Consider the following 15,820-nt stretch of genomic DNA (forward strand, 5'->3'; position numbering starts at 1 on the left):
ATTGGATTAGAAAAGTTCACCAATCTATTCTCTGCCTGACTGCCTGCTAAGTGCACAACATATATTTTTAACTGAGCGATTTTATTTTGCATCTGACTATTCGCCGTCGTCCCGATGGGTACACCCCCTCTGCATCTTTACTGCCAGCCAGCTGCCTTGTGTCAGGTGCTGCTGTCAGATGTGGTCTCCCAATACGCATATACCGGACAAAACGAAAGCCAGCGTTCGGCAATACTCTAACTAGCACATTGCCTGATTCGAATCATGAAGACACGAGCGCCGTGGATGCGGTGCGTGCAGCTGCCGCTGCGTTCAGGATGCACTTCTCGTGAATGCATGACAATTATCTTGTAGACTCATCTTATATTGGAAAGCGCTATGTTACAATAACATATTACGTTATTACTTTTCATTAACTACTTGCCACATAAGCAAAAAAAATAAAATGCGTTATGTTACTCGCTAAGTTACTCCCACTATGACTAGCCTTAGAGTAGATCTATCCACCCTTAATTATGGCAATACAACAAACGTAAGAAATAATAAAAATTACATCCAAGTTCGTAAGAGCAACTTCAACGGATCGACCCAAACGGACGATGTTTTAGTCCACTTTTTATCCGTTTGGGTCGGCCGCCCGCCCGGCGTCCGTCATGTTTTAGATATGGATCGGCAGTGCGCTCAATGCGCCGACTCATTTCATGTCCACAAGCAATTTTTTAAAAAGGCCCGCGGCTATAAATCATGCCGGCGGCCATGTCTCATGTCGGCACCATGCCAGCGACGGCATACAATGTCGGCTTCAGAATATCATGCTGGCGCACTCACGAGCGGCCGACACACATGCCAGCACATAAAAAAGGATGGGACTTGAGTTCGACCACGCCATCGAGGCCCCGTGGTCATGCCAGCACACCTGTCGGCATACAAAAAAAGGATGGCGCTTGCCGCCATAGATCACTCGTCATCGAACTTGAGCATGTCGGCCTGCATCTTCTCGAACCACGGCCTCTTCCTTGGCGACACGGTGTTGAGATCCACCTTCATGATCTCCACCCCGGTCATCATGCTCGCAAGAGCCACTTCTTTCGCCTTGGTCTTGGCGTTGGTGGCCTCGATCCCTAGCATCTTGGCTTGTTTCTCCGCCTCCATCTCAAGCATCTTGGCTTGCTTCTCCGCGTCCATCTCAAGCATCCTCCTTTGGATCTCCATGAAGGCGTTCATTTGCTCTTCTTTGTAATGCCGGCGCTCCTCCTTCCTTGAGTCCTTCTTGCTCATCATGCCCTTCACGCTTGCGATCAGGGCGGGTGATGCCGCATCCCGCTTGTCCTCCTTCGAGTTGGTCTTCCCTCGCGATCGTGCATTCTCGCCGCCCCCAACCTCCTGCATGGCTTGTTTCCTCCCATGCGACTTGAGGGCGGCGTATTGCCCCTTGAACTTCTCCTCGTCTTTGATGACCCTAAAGCAATGGGAGAGGTTGAAGCACTTGCCATTGTGTTGGACCGTGAATGCCTCCAAAGCTTGAAATGCCTACAAATGCATTTCATGCAAGCATATTGGTCAAATGGTATGCAAATGAACACGCAAGTATAAACGGGATGACACAAAAGAGGGCGGCTTGCTAGCATATCATGTCTTGCATGCCGATGCCGCTCACGGGGCGGGCCTTAACGCTCTTAGGAGTGGCACAAAACTTGTTGCACTCTTGTTGGATCACCCTCCATCACTTCGAAATGGACACCCACCCGCGCGTGCTTACTATTTGGTACGGCGGAAACTTCTTGCGCTCATGGAACTCATGGTGGACACGAATCCAAAAGGTTGATGCCTTTTGTTCGGTGCCCGTCTTGGGGTCTTGCCTTATGTCTCTCCAACACTCACAAAGAAGCTTGTCCTCGACCGCCTTGTATGCCTTGGTCCGCTTGCTCTTGCACTTCGGCTTCACCCCGCCGGCTTGGTTGGCGAGCTCGTCCTCAAACAAAGGCCCCCCTTTGATGTCGCACTCGTCCTCTTCCTCTTGCCCGTAGTCCTCCAGAAACTCGTGGTCGAGTGGGAAGCCGTCCAGGTCAAGGCCGACCTGATCATGCATGAAGGCCACCTAAGCTTGATCAAAGGTGGACGGCGTGAACGCCCCTCGGCTGTCCTGGCTTTGTGTCTCATCCGGATCGTAGCCAGCCCCGACGGCACCGCCAGCGGCCGGCGCACCACCCTCGAAGATCATGTTATGCATGTAGTCATCGTCGTCAGAGGCTGGCATCTGCCACGCATGTTTCCTCGCGCCTCCGGATGACGAGCCACCGGCCACCGGTGTGGCGTTGAGGTCGATGGGCGCGGGCGTGGAAGGCGCCACCATGCTCACCTCGGGCGAGCACTCCTCGGAGAGGCGGGAGCCCTGCTGGTAGACATGGAAGCCGGGCATCGAGGTGCAAGCCGGCGCGCGGGGCGGGTCGGGCGGCACCATCCGGGGGAACGCGGATGAGCCGGTGCTGGCTGCGGCCACGGTGGTGTTGACGAGGCCGTGCTGGCTAGTGTTTAACCCTAGCATATAGAGCTCCTCCCTCGTTGCCACCGCGACGTGGGCGTTGGTGACCTCCTGCTGCGCGGCAGCGGTGACGGTGGCCGCCGCGATGGCTTCATCCCTCGCGTCCGCCGGTGCCTCCGACCCTTCCTCTTGACCGACTCCCTTGCTCGTTGTTCGGGTGTCAGCGTCTTCTTCGGCTTGGGCGCGGCGGCGGTCTTGTGGGGGCGTGAGGCTTGCCTTTGCCGGAGGGGCGGTTGTCATGCCGGATGAGGCAAGGGAGGCGAGGTTGGCAGCGGCGTTGAGGATCATCGTCCATGGTGGGGGGGGCGGGAGCGCGCGTGGGCAAGAGGGTTTTTGGGAGGAAATGGAGGAAGATTGAGGGAAATGGTGGAGGCTGCCACCGACTAGCGGGCCCGGGAGGAGAAGGCACGCGCCTGTCTGTCTCGTGTCCACGCCGACGCAAATCTGGCTCAAAAATGGGTCGGGAATGGGTCGGCAGGCGGACGAAAAGCGGACAGGCATCCGTTTAGGTCGGCGCATTGGGCCGACTTTTGTGTCCGCGCCGACCCAAACGGATGCCAACGAACGAAATGGGTCGCCCCGTTGGAGTTGCTCTTAACCACCTAGCGACGACTACAAGCATTGAAGCTAGCCGAAGACGCGTCACTGTCATCGCCCCTTCCTCGCCAGAGTCAGCCAAAACTTGTTGTAGTAGACAGTTGGGAAGTCATCATGCTAAGAACCCATAGGACCAGCATAGCAGAATAGCAATCGTAGTTGATGAAGAATAGTATAGATTGAAAGGATCCAACCTAAAGACAAAAGACGGACAACGACCAAATCTGAGCATATCCACCAAAGACAGATCTGAGATACACTTCCACACGCCCACCGACGATGTTAGGCGCACCAGCGGAACAGGAACTAGGCGGGGAGAATCTTATTCCATCTTCAGGGAGCCGGTGTCGTCTCGCCTTTCTGAGTAGGACACAAACCCCAACAAAACTTAAATAAGGGCTTCTTTGAATCAAAGGATCCTCACAGGAAATTTGGAGGATTTTAATCCTTAGGAATTTTTCCTATGTAGGTTGTTTGATTCGTAGGATTGTAAACCATAGGAATTTTTCCATAGGATTCATTTGCACTAGATTTCATAGGAATTTTTCCATCCACTCAAACATCTTTTAAAGAATCCTACGTTTATCCTATGCAAAATCAAACACTCATACAATCCTGCAGGATTCAAGATGACATGCCACTCTAATCCCATATTTTTCCGATTCCTGTATTTTGGAAATCCTATGAATCAAAGAGGCCCTAAACATCTAAAAATGAATCCCTCCCGCTGGTAAGGGCCAGGGAACGCCGCGCCCCCATGGCCCCGAGACCACTGGAGACGAGGCGGACCGGCATCAACACCGGCGGGAGGCAGAGGGACCCTAATCTTATTTGGGGAGGAGGCGCAATGCGTAGAGAACATGTTGAATATTTTGGGGAAGTGGTTTTTAATTTCTTAGGTACCGACAGGCAGTCCATGACTGGTGGACCACTGATAACCCACAAGTATAGGGAAATCAGTTGTAGCCTTTTGATAAATAAGAGTGTTGAACCCAACAAGGAGCTAAAAGTAGAATTAATATTCTCTCGAGTTCTATCGACCACGATACAACTCTACGCATGCTAACACTCACTTTACCTAGAACAAGCATAAAACTAGTTTGCAAGTGTAATGGGATAGGTTTGCAGGATAATAAAGAAAGTGAAACAAAAGTTAGTTGTTGTTTCAATAATAAACAACAGAGTAAATATAACGAGTGTTGAAAAGTGCTGGTAGTATGTGCGAAATTGTCCCTAGGCAATTGATAACTACATCGATAGTCATTATTGCCATTTTATGTGTGGGAGAGGCCTAAGAAAACATATCTTCTATGCTTGGATCATATGTTCCTATGATTGGAACTATAGCAAGCATCCACAACTACCAAAGCTTCATTAAGGTAAAACCCGACCATAGCATTAAGTAAAAAATCCCGTTTGATCCCATACGCAGCAACTCACGAACTCGGGTTTAGGTTTCTGTCACTCCCGCAACTCACTATAGGAAAATCATTGACATATTGCAACACCCTGCAACTGTGACCCCACATGATTGCGCGACACGAATGGCACCATAGGACAACACCAAAATAAAGCATGCAACTCAAACCAATCATGATCACCAATCAACCCGTAGGACAAAAGGAATCTGCTCAAACATAATAGAGGTGCAACACATCACTGGATAATAATATATAACATAAAGCACCATGTTCAAGTAGGGGTACAACTGGTTGTGGGAGAGTGGACCGTTGATTACAGATGGGGGAAGGTGGTGCAGGTGTTGATGAAGACGGCAGTGTTGTTGGAGATGATCGCCGTTGTTAGGGCATATTTCTCTATAATAGTTTTGGTGATGGATGACAATGTTATTTGAGAACTAACCGTGTGCATTGAGCATTTCAGATAATCTTATATATGGCACAAGACGATTTTATTCCTCTCGGTGATAGAGAGCGAAGACGGTTTTCCCAGTGTTTCTTTTTGGTGGATTTGAGTCATAGGAAAATCATACTATTAAGAGGCAGTCCGCTTTGGAAAGGTTTGGGTGGAATCAACATGTAGACAACCCCATATGCACCCACATACTCTTCCCGCAACATGAAGGATCCATCTATTCTCTGCTTGGGCAAATTGACAGCACCCAAGCGGTAGTACCGCTTCATCGGTACTGCCGCAGGCCAGTGCCGCTTGTACTACCGCATGTTTTCAGGCTCCTGTTGTCTTGGTTTAATTAGCGGAAGTAGGGCAGTAGTAGAACGGTAGTACTGCCCGTGTGGTACTTCCACGCTAGTACTACCCCACATCCACCGATTCTCTATGGCCTGGGATATTTAAAAGTAGTACCGCGGTAGTAGGGCTGTAGTACCGCTTGCGCGGTACTTTTGGTCCTACCACCGAAACCACTACCGCCTATTTTGGTGCTTCTGTTACCCATGGATCTGCTTAGCAGAAGTTATACGGTAGTACCTCTTGACACTGTACTTCTGCTCTGCTTACGCATCACTTCCATTGTTCCACTTTGACCAGAGAACTGATGCAGTAGTACCGCGCAGGGGGTGGTAGTATCGCTCTCGTACTGCAGTACTGTCTTGCTACACCTGGAACTACCGCACTAAGCAGTAGTACCTCTTAAGTGCGGGCAAAGCAGGATAACGATTGGATTTGCCCCCACTATATAAAGGGGGTCTTCTTCCCCAAGAAGACCCACCTCTTATCCCTAAAGCTCTCCATTATTGCTCCAAGCTCCATTTTCACCCGATCCCTCTCCCTAGCCATTAAAACTTGTTGATCTTCCAGAGCTTGGAGGAGAGGGCCTCGATCTACACTTCCACCAAGAGATATTTGATTCCGCCCACTAATCTCTTTTGGATCTTGTTACCTTTGGGTGTTTGGGCACCCTAGATGGAAGAGGTCACCTCGGAGCCACATTCCATTGTGGTGAAGCTTCGTGATGTTATTGGGATCCTCCAATTAAGTGCACCTGTAGAGAGAGCCCCAACCTTGTTTGTAAAGGTTCGGTTTCCGCCTTCAAGGGCACCTGTAGTGGATTCACAACATCTTGCATTGTGCGAGGACGTGAGAAGAATACGGTGGCCCTGGTGGTTTCCTAGGAAGCATTGTGCCTCCACACTGCTCCAACAGAGACGTACCTTCAATGTTCTCACTATAGGTGTGTTTGAGGATGATAGCGAGTCTCTTCACTTCCCCGAAGAAGATGCGCCAGAAGTGGATCAGGTCCACCTTAGATCAGGTCGCCAGTTAGCTGATCCACATCCTCCACCTAGAAAGGAGCCTAGGAACAAAGATGTAACTGAGAATGAGACAATTGACCCGCCTTCTAAGGTGTCGGTCAAGTATGATGTAATCTCTCATTTGAAGAAAATACCAGCTATGCTTTCTGTGTATGATGCTTTGTCTCTTTCCTCGGATTTACGTAAGGCACTAGTTACAACATTGTCATTTCCTGAAGATTATAGAGTGGAAGTCTCACAGGCTGAAGCCCAATTAAATGATGTGTTAAATATTACATTCACGGATGAGGACATGTTGTTAGGAGCAAAGAAGCATAACAGACCTCTTCTTATGTTTGGTGAGATTGACAACTTGCCAACAAATCGCATAATGATAGATGGTGGATCCGCCATAAATTTGTTGCCTTTGCGTACTTTGAAAAGGATTGGATATTCCCCTAAGGATTTGAGTCGGTCAAATGTGGTCATTCATGGCTTTAACCAGTCAGGTCAAGAGGCCATGGGTACCATTTCCTTGGTACTAAAAATGGAAGCATTATCTACATACGTGAGATTCCATGTGATTGATGCAGCAACATCTTACAATGCACTGTTGGGCCGACCATGGTTGCATGAAAATCAGGTTGTGCCATCTACACTCCATCAGTGTGTCAAGTACAAAGAGCAATATGGAGAAATAGTAAGAATATTTGCAGATAAGAGACCATTCGCCGTAGCTGAATCTTTCTACCGATGCTAAATTCTACTTTGAGCCTGTTGAAAAAGTACACAAGCCAAGGCCTGTAGTAGTACCTGAATCAAATATGGTAAAGAAAAATGCTGCAGAATCCTCATCTAGCCGAAAGATTTATCAGTATATACCAAGTGACCAAAGGAAAGAGGGTGACCCAATATTCCGTGTCATCGATAAATCATCTGTTAAAAGAGGTACCAAATGCCTATGCTCTTACCTCCTTTGGAAAATTGAGCAAGATAAAAAGAAGTCGCATGAGTGTGAAAATAAAAATAAAAATGTGGCTCATATCACCTTGGAAAATAAAGATGATGAGTCATTGCCTATTTCTCTGTACGATAACCGAGTTTTGTATATGATGCAGAGAATGGGATATGATACTCTCACTGGCCCGTCGTTGTGCGATGGCCGGGGGCAGCGAGCGCCATTTGAAAAGGCGTTGTCCCGAGAACAACTCGAAGCTCTACATGAGGGCCAGCCTTTGAAGGAAAAAAGACATGGGCTGGGCTATGAGGTTGGCATGACCTCGACTGAATTTGTAGACCCAACTGAGGCATCCCCACAAATGGAGGATGGTAATCAGCCAACTATTGATGACTTGGAAGAAATAAATATTGGGACAGTCGAGGATCCGCGGCCGATTTTTATTGGCGCACGTCTGTCCAAAGAGAAGAAAGAGGAATATCATAAGTTCCTTTCCGCGAACAAAGATGTCTTCGCCTGGACTTATGAGGAAATGCCAGGCTTGGATCCGGAAGTGGCGGTGCATCGACTTGCCGTGCAAGACGATGTTCCCCAGTGAAACAAACACAAAGGAGATTTCGACCCGAGCTACTCCCCAAGATAGAAGCTGAGGTCGACAAACTTATAGCTGCTGGATTCATTAGGGAAGTTAAATATCATAAGTGGCTTTCCAATAATGTTCTAGTTAAAAAGAAAAATGATCAAATATCTGTGTGTGTAGACTTTAGGGACTTAAATAAAGCATGCCCTAAAGATGATTTTCCTATACCTATATCCGAAATACTCGTCGATGCTACCATGAACCATGAAATATTTTCTTTTATGGATGGATATTCTGGATATAATCAAATAAAAATGGCGCCAGAAGATGAAGAGCTAACGGCTTTCAGAACGCCCAAAGGCATATTCTGTTATAAGGTCATGCCATTTGGACTCAAAAATGCAGGGGCGACATATCAACGAGCGATGACCATAGTATTAGATGGGTTGTTATATGTAATCGTTGAATGTTATATTGATGACATAGTGGTAAAATCAAAACGTGAAGAAGACCATATGAAACATCTTACAATGGTTTTCGAGCGTCTGAGGGAACATAACTTGAAAATGAATCCCATGAAATGTACGTTCGAAGTTTCTTTGGGAAAATTTCTTGGTTTTGTGGACACAAAGAATGGCATCCAAATTGACCCAGATAAAGTAAAAGTGATCGTTAAAATGCCGCCACCACAAACCTACATGAACTAAAGAGTTTCCAAGGTCACCTGGCATATATCAGGAGATTTATCTCAAACTTATCAGGAAGATGTAAACCATTCTCACGTCTCATGAAAAAGGGTGTCTCATTCGAGTGGGACCAAGCATGCCAAAATGCATGCTTGGACATTAAAAAAATACCTTATACACCCACCTATCATGGGTGCACCAGTTAAGGAGCATCCTCTGATCCTATATACGGCAGCCATGCTTATGTCGTTGGGAGCTCTTTTAGCATAGAATAGTGAGTCCGGAAAAGAAATGTCCCTATATTACCTTAGTCGCACCCTCGTGGGGGCTGAGTGCAACTATCCGGACATGGAAAAAACATGTCTCGCATTGGTGTTTGCAGCACAAAAATTGCGCCATTACATGTTAGAGCATATTGTACACCTTGTATCGAGAGCAGACCCTCTCAGGTACATCTTAAATAAAATGGTGCTTTCAGGTAGACGACTTGTGCCACACTCGCCAAAGGTACAATCCTCGACGGATAAATCGAAGAGGTCACCAAGGCCATGGTCCTTTTCTCCCGTGAGAACATGGCTAAAATCTTCATCACTAACAAAGTTACTGAATTCAACATCTAAGGACGGACCATCCAATGTTATTGGTTCAGAAAAATTGGATGCTTGGGCGAAATCAAGTTTACGCTTCAAAGGCAGCCTTGCTTCCTGTTCCACATGAGGCGGTGTAGATTGTCTGCGTCTCTTTCCGCTAGCGGATGGGGCAGTGTCTGAGATACCATTATCCACTGATATCGGATGAGCGGAGGAGGACCCAGCTATGGCATTCTGTTTCACTACGTTACCTCGCCGTAGCTGCAAAAAAAACCAAAAAGAGAACTCAAGTTAGTACTAAATAGTACGTGAGACATAATGAAATATGGACACACATGTGTTTGAGCTCACCTCTTTAGACTTCACCGGTTGAGCAGCAACAACATCATTTAAATAATTATAGAGGACCAGTCTCCATTGATCTGTAATAGGCGTTTCTGCCTTCTCAAGGGACTGAACATGTTGGTCACGGTGCTCCATAGATACTCTCCTTACCACCATAAAATCTTTATCAGACAACGGGCGAGGCCTGATATTGTGTTGTAGTACACGCTTATTTTTTATCCTTATATCATAAGGGGTCTTCTCAGTCATGTTGCCATTGCAAAGTTGGTCCAGAATGTCGGCGAAAGGCTTTAGAAATTTTTTCCACCAATTAGCCCATGCTACAGAAGAGTTCCCAACTCGATCATCGTCAGGAAAATAGTGGAATTCTTCAGGGGCCAAGGATAATAGGTGTGACCAAAAAGCATAGGAAATTCCAATTTCGTCTTGAGTATACAGGCTCGCTAGAGGAGAAAAGGGTACAACTTGGTCAAGACGAAACTGTCGTGCCACTCGATCTGGGTGATATGGTTCAGCTATACACACATCGGCGGTGATAGTACCACGCCTCCACGGCAGCATGCCTCGACGAATAGAAATTAAGAAAGCCCTCTTGGGTTTGAACACACCTTCCATAGTGAGAGAATAGGGGTTCCAAACAATATTCTTAGAGTCATCGAGGAAAGCATGTGCCTCTTTAGGAGTAAAATGACGTGGCGACTTAAACATGGTGTTCACCATATTAGGTTGTACCACCAAAATTCTGGAGCTCGGGAAATTTGGCATTTTTGCTCTGTTTCCATAGGGTTTCTTGAGGTACACGCCCATCCATCCAGCAAGGTAGTGGACCGGCCAAATCCTATGTATGAATGAGGGGCCAATCGGATGAGTACAAATTCGCCGAAGTGGGTAATAAAGGGAGCAAAGAGCAGGTGGGCCCAAAGAGATGCGTCATCCTAGGGAAATCCATGCCGCCATCACTAATACCCCAGGGCGAATATATGGCCCACCACCAACAACGACGTAGCGGCAAAGCCATATGGCAAGAAAAGCCGCAGTGTACACGCGCTGGTCTTCTAAGCTCTTGGTAGCAAAGGAGTTTACTCCACTATTGTGAAAGAAGTCACACCATTTCTTGAAACCTACTTTGCCACCCACAGCAAGCTTGGTCCAAATTTCTAGGAGCCGAGGCAGGAAGTTGGGGTACAAAAGAGTCGAAGGATCCAACTCATCAGCTAGGGGAACATATTCTTCATAAGGTTCACCATCAAGGGGCAACCCCGCGATCTGATGCATATCAAGAAGTGTGACTGTACGCTCGCCAGACGAGAACAAAAACGTGTTGGTGTTGGGATCCCATCTCTCCAATAAAGACCATAAAAGAGAAGGGGAGACAGAATAGCCGCCTAAAGAGCAATAAATGGCTCCATAGACGTAATCCACACCTTCCTCACTCCCCTTCAGATGGGTATGATATTTCTTCAAAACATTAGTACCCCATTCAAGATACCCAAGAGGCATTGGAGCGTATTCAACCGCATGATTCTCCTAGCCTAAACCTTTGGATATCATATGTGTCCCAAGGGTTGAAGCTTCATCAAGTCTGGGCCCAGGTGTGGGAGGTTGATAACAACGAGCTGAGAAAGATGGCCCTGCCGTCCATCCACGTGGTCCAAGCTCAGGATGGCCGTGTGGTACGCATAACTTCGTAATCACTGGATTGGCTAGCTTACTAATATCAGATTCAAATAGGTGTTTTTGGCCAACTGTGATAAAGGTATTCTACATGATTCAGACGAAGATGGTGTCGTGGCTTCCTCCATCTATATGCAAGGAAAATATGCATGTCGGTATACGTATGAAATTACAGAAAGTTAAAAATAGTACATGAAAGTGCAAGATTAAATATTATACCAAGGTGGAAGAGATGATCCCGAGGTACGCAGTCTGCAACGAGAGATAGTATCTACAATAAAAAAACATTTCAATATTTGAATTTGATGCATAAAAAAGAATATGAGAAACACAAAACAGGTGCGCGTGATTGAAAATATTCCTCATCCCCAAAAGAACAGTAACATCGCCGTCGAACGACGGACCAAGCCCATATATAGGCTTGCTGGAACGCCGACGGTGATCGAGTCATCAAACTCATACATATATGGCAAATAAAAAAAATCATCACCGTCGAATGACGGACCAAGCCCATATATAGGCTTGCCGGAACGCCGACGGTGATCGAAAATCACTGTCGAACGACGGACCAAGCCCATATATAGGTTTCTCGGGACGCCGACAGTGATCAAGTCTAATTTATATACATACATGATAAAAAAAATAAAAAAAATGAGTGTTAAACGAAGGATGAAACCCATATATAGGCTTCCTGGAGCGCCAACAGTGAACAATCTACTAATTCACAAAAAATATCCCCGAGTCGAACGACGGACCAAGCCCGGATAAAGGCTTCCCGGAACGCCGACCGTGGGATCACAATTTTCGGATGAATAGATATAGATCAAATGCATTACGAGCCTCATACATTGGTATATATAACCTTCCGCGAATTTCCATACGTACCAGAAATTGCGTCTTTGACAGTACTATAAATAAGAACAGAGATGCGACCACAAAGGAAGGTATAGTCATACCGTTCAAAAGGCAAGTCCACCAAGCCGGATCTATCCAAGCCGTGACCCAAATATCACTGGCTCCTGCATCATCAGCAGGATAAAAAGATACAAGGAAAACATGAGCGGACACATTAGACGTTGAAGTATAAAAGCTCAATGAGAAAAGAAAGTTGATCACACCTGGTTCAAGTCACCACGTGCTTCAGCGGGGACGCATCGCGGGGATTGAAGGATTGAAAGCAATCTAGGCGATTGGAGTAACAGAGTAGTCAACCAATGAATTGATCAAGAGACTAGTGAATCAGTATACAATATCATGCAAAGGAAATCTTAATACGTACGAGGCTGCGGCCACAGTCCGGACGGAATTGAGCTGAGCCTCGTCTCCGATGTCTCCCCGATGGTCCAAGAGAAATATGAGTTTGTTTGTTGGGAAAAGAGTTGAGGAAGGCATAGGATAAAGTTTGTTAGCCGGGTAAGCCAGACGTGGCCTGATTTTTAGCCTCCACATTTGCAGCATATGGTTAAAAAGCTGTACGTAGCTGGCACACGGTCGTCTAAAAAATCATAAACCCATTATACTCACCGGAAGTGCTTTAAACAAAATATGTATAGTTTCGAGCTCTGGGCCCGAGTAAAAAAAATCTCACTTTGAACCCAGACCTCGAGGGGCATTTGTTGACATGGATTTTGACCGAGATAAATAAATGTATAAAATATAAATTCAAAACAGTAAAAATAAAGTGTTCGATAATGAAAAGAGTTAATTTAAAGAAATCAATCAACAACTCAATTAACCAAGACATCGACGACTGGCAGCTCCAACTTTGTTGATGTACATTGCAAGAGAAAATTGCAAGCCTCGCAACGACCTAGTCCATCGCAATCTCCGGAGAGCACTGTCCGCTGAAACCACCCTCATGGAATCATCGTTGTCGCGGGGGGCCCGCCGCGCGCAGCTCCGACTTCTCTGTCATAGCGAGAAACAAACATAGGCGCACCCATTGACGCACTGGACCGTCGGGACCAGGAGGATTACCTGCGACCAACTCTGCATGTCCACCCTAGGGAAAGCGTGAAGGGGAACTAGTCTTCAAGATGACGACCATAAGGGAAAAGCGACCCGAGAACAACGACATCAGCCGACCCTGCTACAACAGCGCAAAAGGCTTTCACCCAAAGACAAACCTCGAAGACGGACAAGGCCGGAGAGTACCATGACGACCCTGCGGGAAGGAGGAACAACACCCACAGGCGCCGCGTCGTCGGCGTTGGCCATCAAAATATCACGGCATATTAACAAAATGCATAGACAATATAATTGGTGACTAAAGAAAATTTAGCATCAATTAAATCTTTAGCTAGCACAAGCATGCGTTATGTGCTAATGCATGCAGGCTAGGCAGCGTACATGCATGAACGTATGTGGTGTGGCCCTCACAACCAATCATTAATCTCTTGGAACAAATCAACACAGTCCCTTCATATGAAAAAGCTGCTCTTGTTAAACAATGGGTAAGAAGCCCATGCAAACGTTGTCCTACACAGAGGGGCCCATAGATAGACAACCATTAATCACTAAAATAACTAAGGGGGCGGCCGAGCCCAGTTGTGTTCCAAGCCTAAAAAAGAGAGAAGCTCTCAAAATATCTGCATGCATACGGACTAGCATATCCACGAAAGGAAGTGAGAATCGTTCGATGGCTGGCAACCAGCCACGTGCCCACGTTCTGCCACGATCTGCATGATGGCGACGTGGCCAAATACAAAGCGCAGCGTCCACGGGAACGGAGAGGCAGCATGCGCGCCTCTGCTCCCCTATAAATACCAGGATGCCGGACTGCTCTAGGGTCGGCATCCAGTTCGTTCCTTTTCTCTGCTAAAAATCACACACACATACAAACTCACAAAGAAGAGAAGAGAAAGAGGCAGGCGTGTTGCGTCTTGTTGATTGAAGGTGAGATTCCATGGCTCTCCTCTGGCCCCTGGTTTGGCCATTGTGGTACAAGTCAGGGAGCTTTCTTCTCCTTCTTTTTCTAAATTTCTAGCCCTTGATTTGGCCATCATGGTACAAATTAAGGAGCATGTTTCATCTCCCTAAAATTCTTGCCTTTGGTTCGGCCGCTATGGTACAAACCAAAATGCATGTTTAATCTACATAAAAATTTGTCCTTGGTTCGGCCATCGTGGTACAAACCAAGGAGCATGCTTCCTCCCTCTCCAAAATTCTAGTCCTTGTTTCGGCCATCATGATACAAATCAAGGAGCATATTTTATCTCCCAAAAAATTCTTGCTCTTAGTCCGGCCACTGCGGTACAGGCTAAGGTGTATGGTTTAATCTATTTCAAATTTTGTCTTTGGTTTGGTCATTTTGGTACAGACTAAAGAGTATGTTGCATCCATCCTAAAATTTTGTCCTTGGTGCAGCCATCGCGGTACAAACCAAGGAGCGTATTATATCTATCCCAAACTTTCTCCTTTGGCTCAGCCATCGCGGTACGAGTCAAGGAGCATGCATGGTTCTTGTAAGCACGGTTTCTTTAAATGTCACGTGTGCTTTGTCCTATTGATCCCCGTCTTGGTTCGGTCCCTTTAGCGATACAAGCTAAGACGAACACCTCGTTCCTTGGTTTGGTCTCTATACATGGATACGAATCAAGAGAGTGTGATAGGTGCGAAAACCTCATAAAATTGACTTAGTTTGGTCATCATAAAAAAGGATATGACTAAGTTGGAATGAAATTACGAACGCACTAAACTGAACTCATGATAATCTCTTGTTTGGTTACACTACGGGCATTATGTGTCATGCTAGTTGCAATACAAACAAAAGCATAAAAATATATTCCCTCACTTGGTTACGCTGCACGCGTGCATTATCTTAATGTCACGCGGTGTTAGTAGTAATACGAGCAGGAAAAAAAACTTAATTAAAAAATGTGTTCATGATATACACCTAGAAATCAAAATCATGCAAGATGAATTATAAAACATGTTGCATCATAAAAAAACCCAATCTTACTTGGTTACGCTACACGCGGGCATTAACTTAATGCTACGCAGTGTTAGTAGTAATACAAGTGAGAGAAAACTAAACAGAATATTCAGGCCACATATTTGGTCGAAAGTCAAATAAAACATGGCATGAAATGCTCCAATGCTATAAGAGCCTAAACTATTAGCATCGCATAAATGGATATCACAAACTCACTTTACTTGGGTTATGCTACACACGAGCGTCAATGATGTGACACTATGTGGAGTTAGTAATAATGCCATGTAAGGTACAAACATAAATGAAAATGACAAATGTCAAATGACTCATGCAACATCATAATTGCTCCACAAACATTTGCTTGGTTATGCTGCACGCGGGCATTATCTTAGTGCCACGCGGTGTTAGTAGTAATACAGGTAAAGCAGAACTTAATAAAAAATAAGTTCACTCCACATCCACATATGCATACAAAATTCATGCAAAGGCATATTTCATGTAGCCCACATAGGCTTTAAACAAATAAAAAATATCATAAACAAACTCCATTCGGGTCAAGCTATACATGTGCATCATATCATCGCACCGCGTGGTTAGTTTTGATACCGTGTGAAGTCAAAGTCAACAAAATATGGCACATATCATATGCACTGTAAAAAGCATCAAAATTGTGTCAGAAAGCTTCAGTCCATTACGCTACAC

This window comes from Triticum dicoccoides, chromosome 3A (genome assembly GCF_002162155.2).
Source record: "Triticum dicoccoides isolate Atlit2015 ecotype Zavitan chromosome 3A, WEW_v2.0, whole genome shotgun sequence".
Classification (NCBI taxonomy): domain Eukaryota; kingdom Viridiplantae; phylum Streptophyta; class Magnoliopsida; order Poales; family Poaceae; genus Triticum; species Triticum dicoccoides.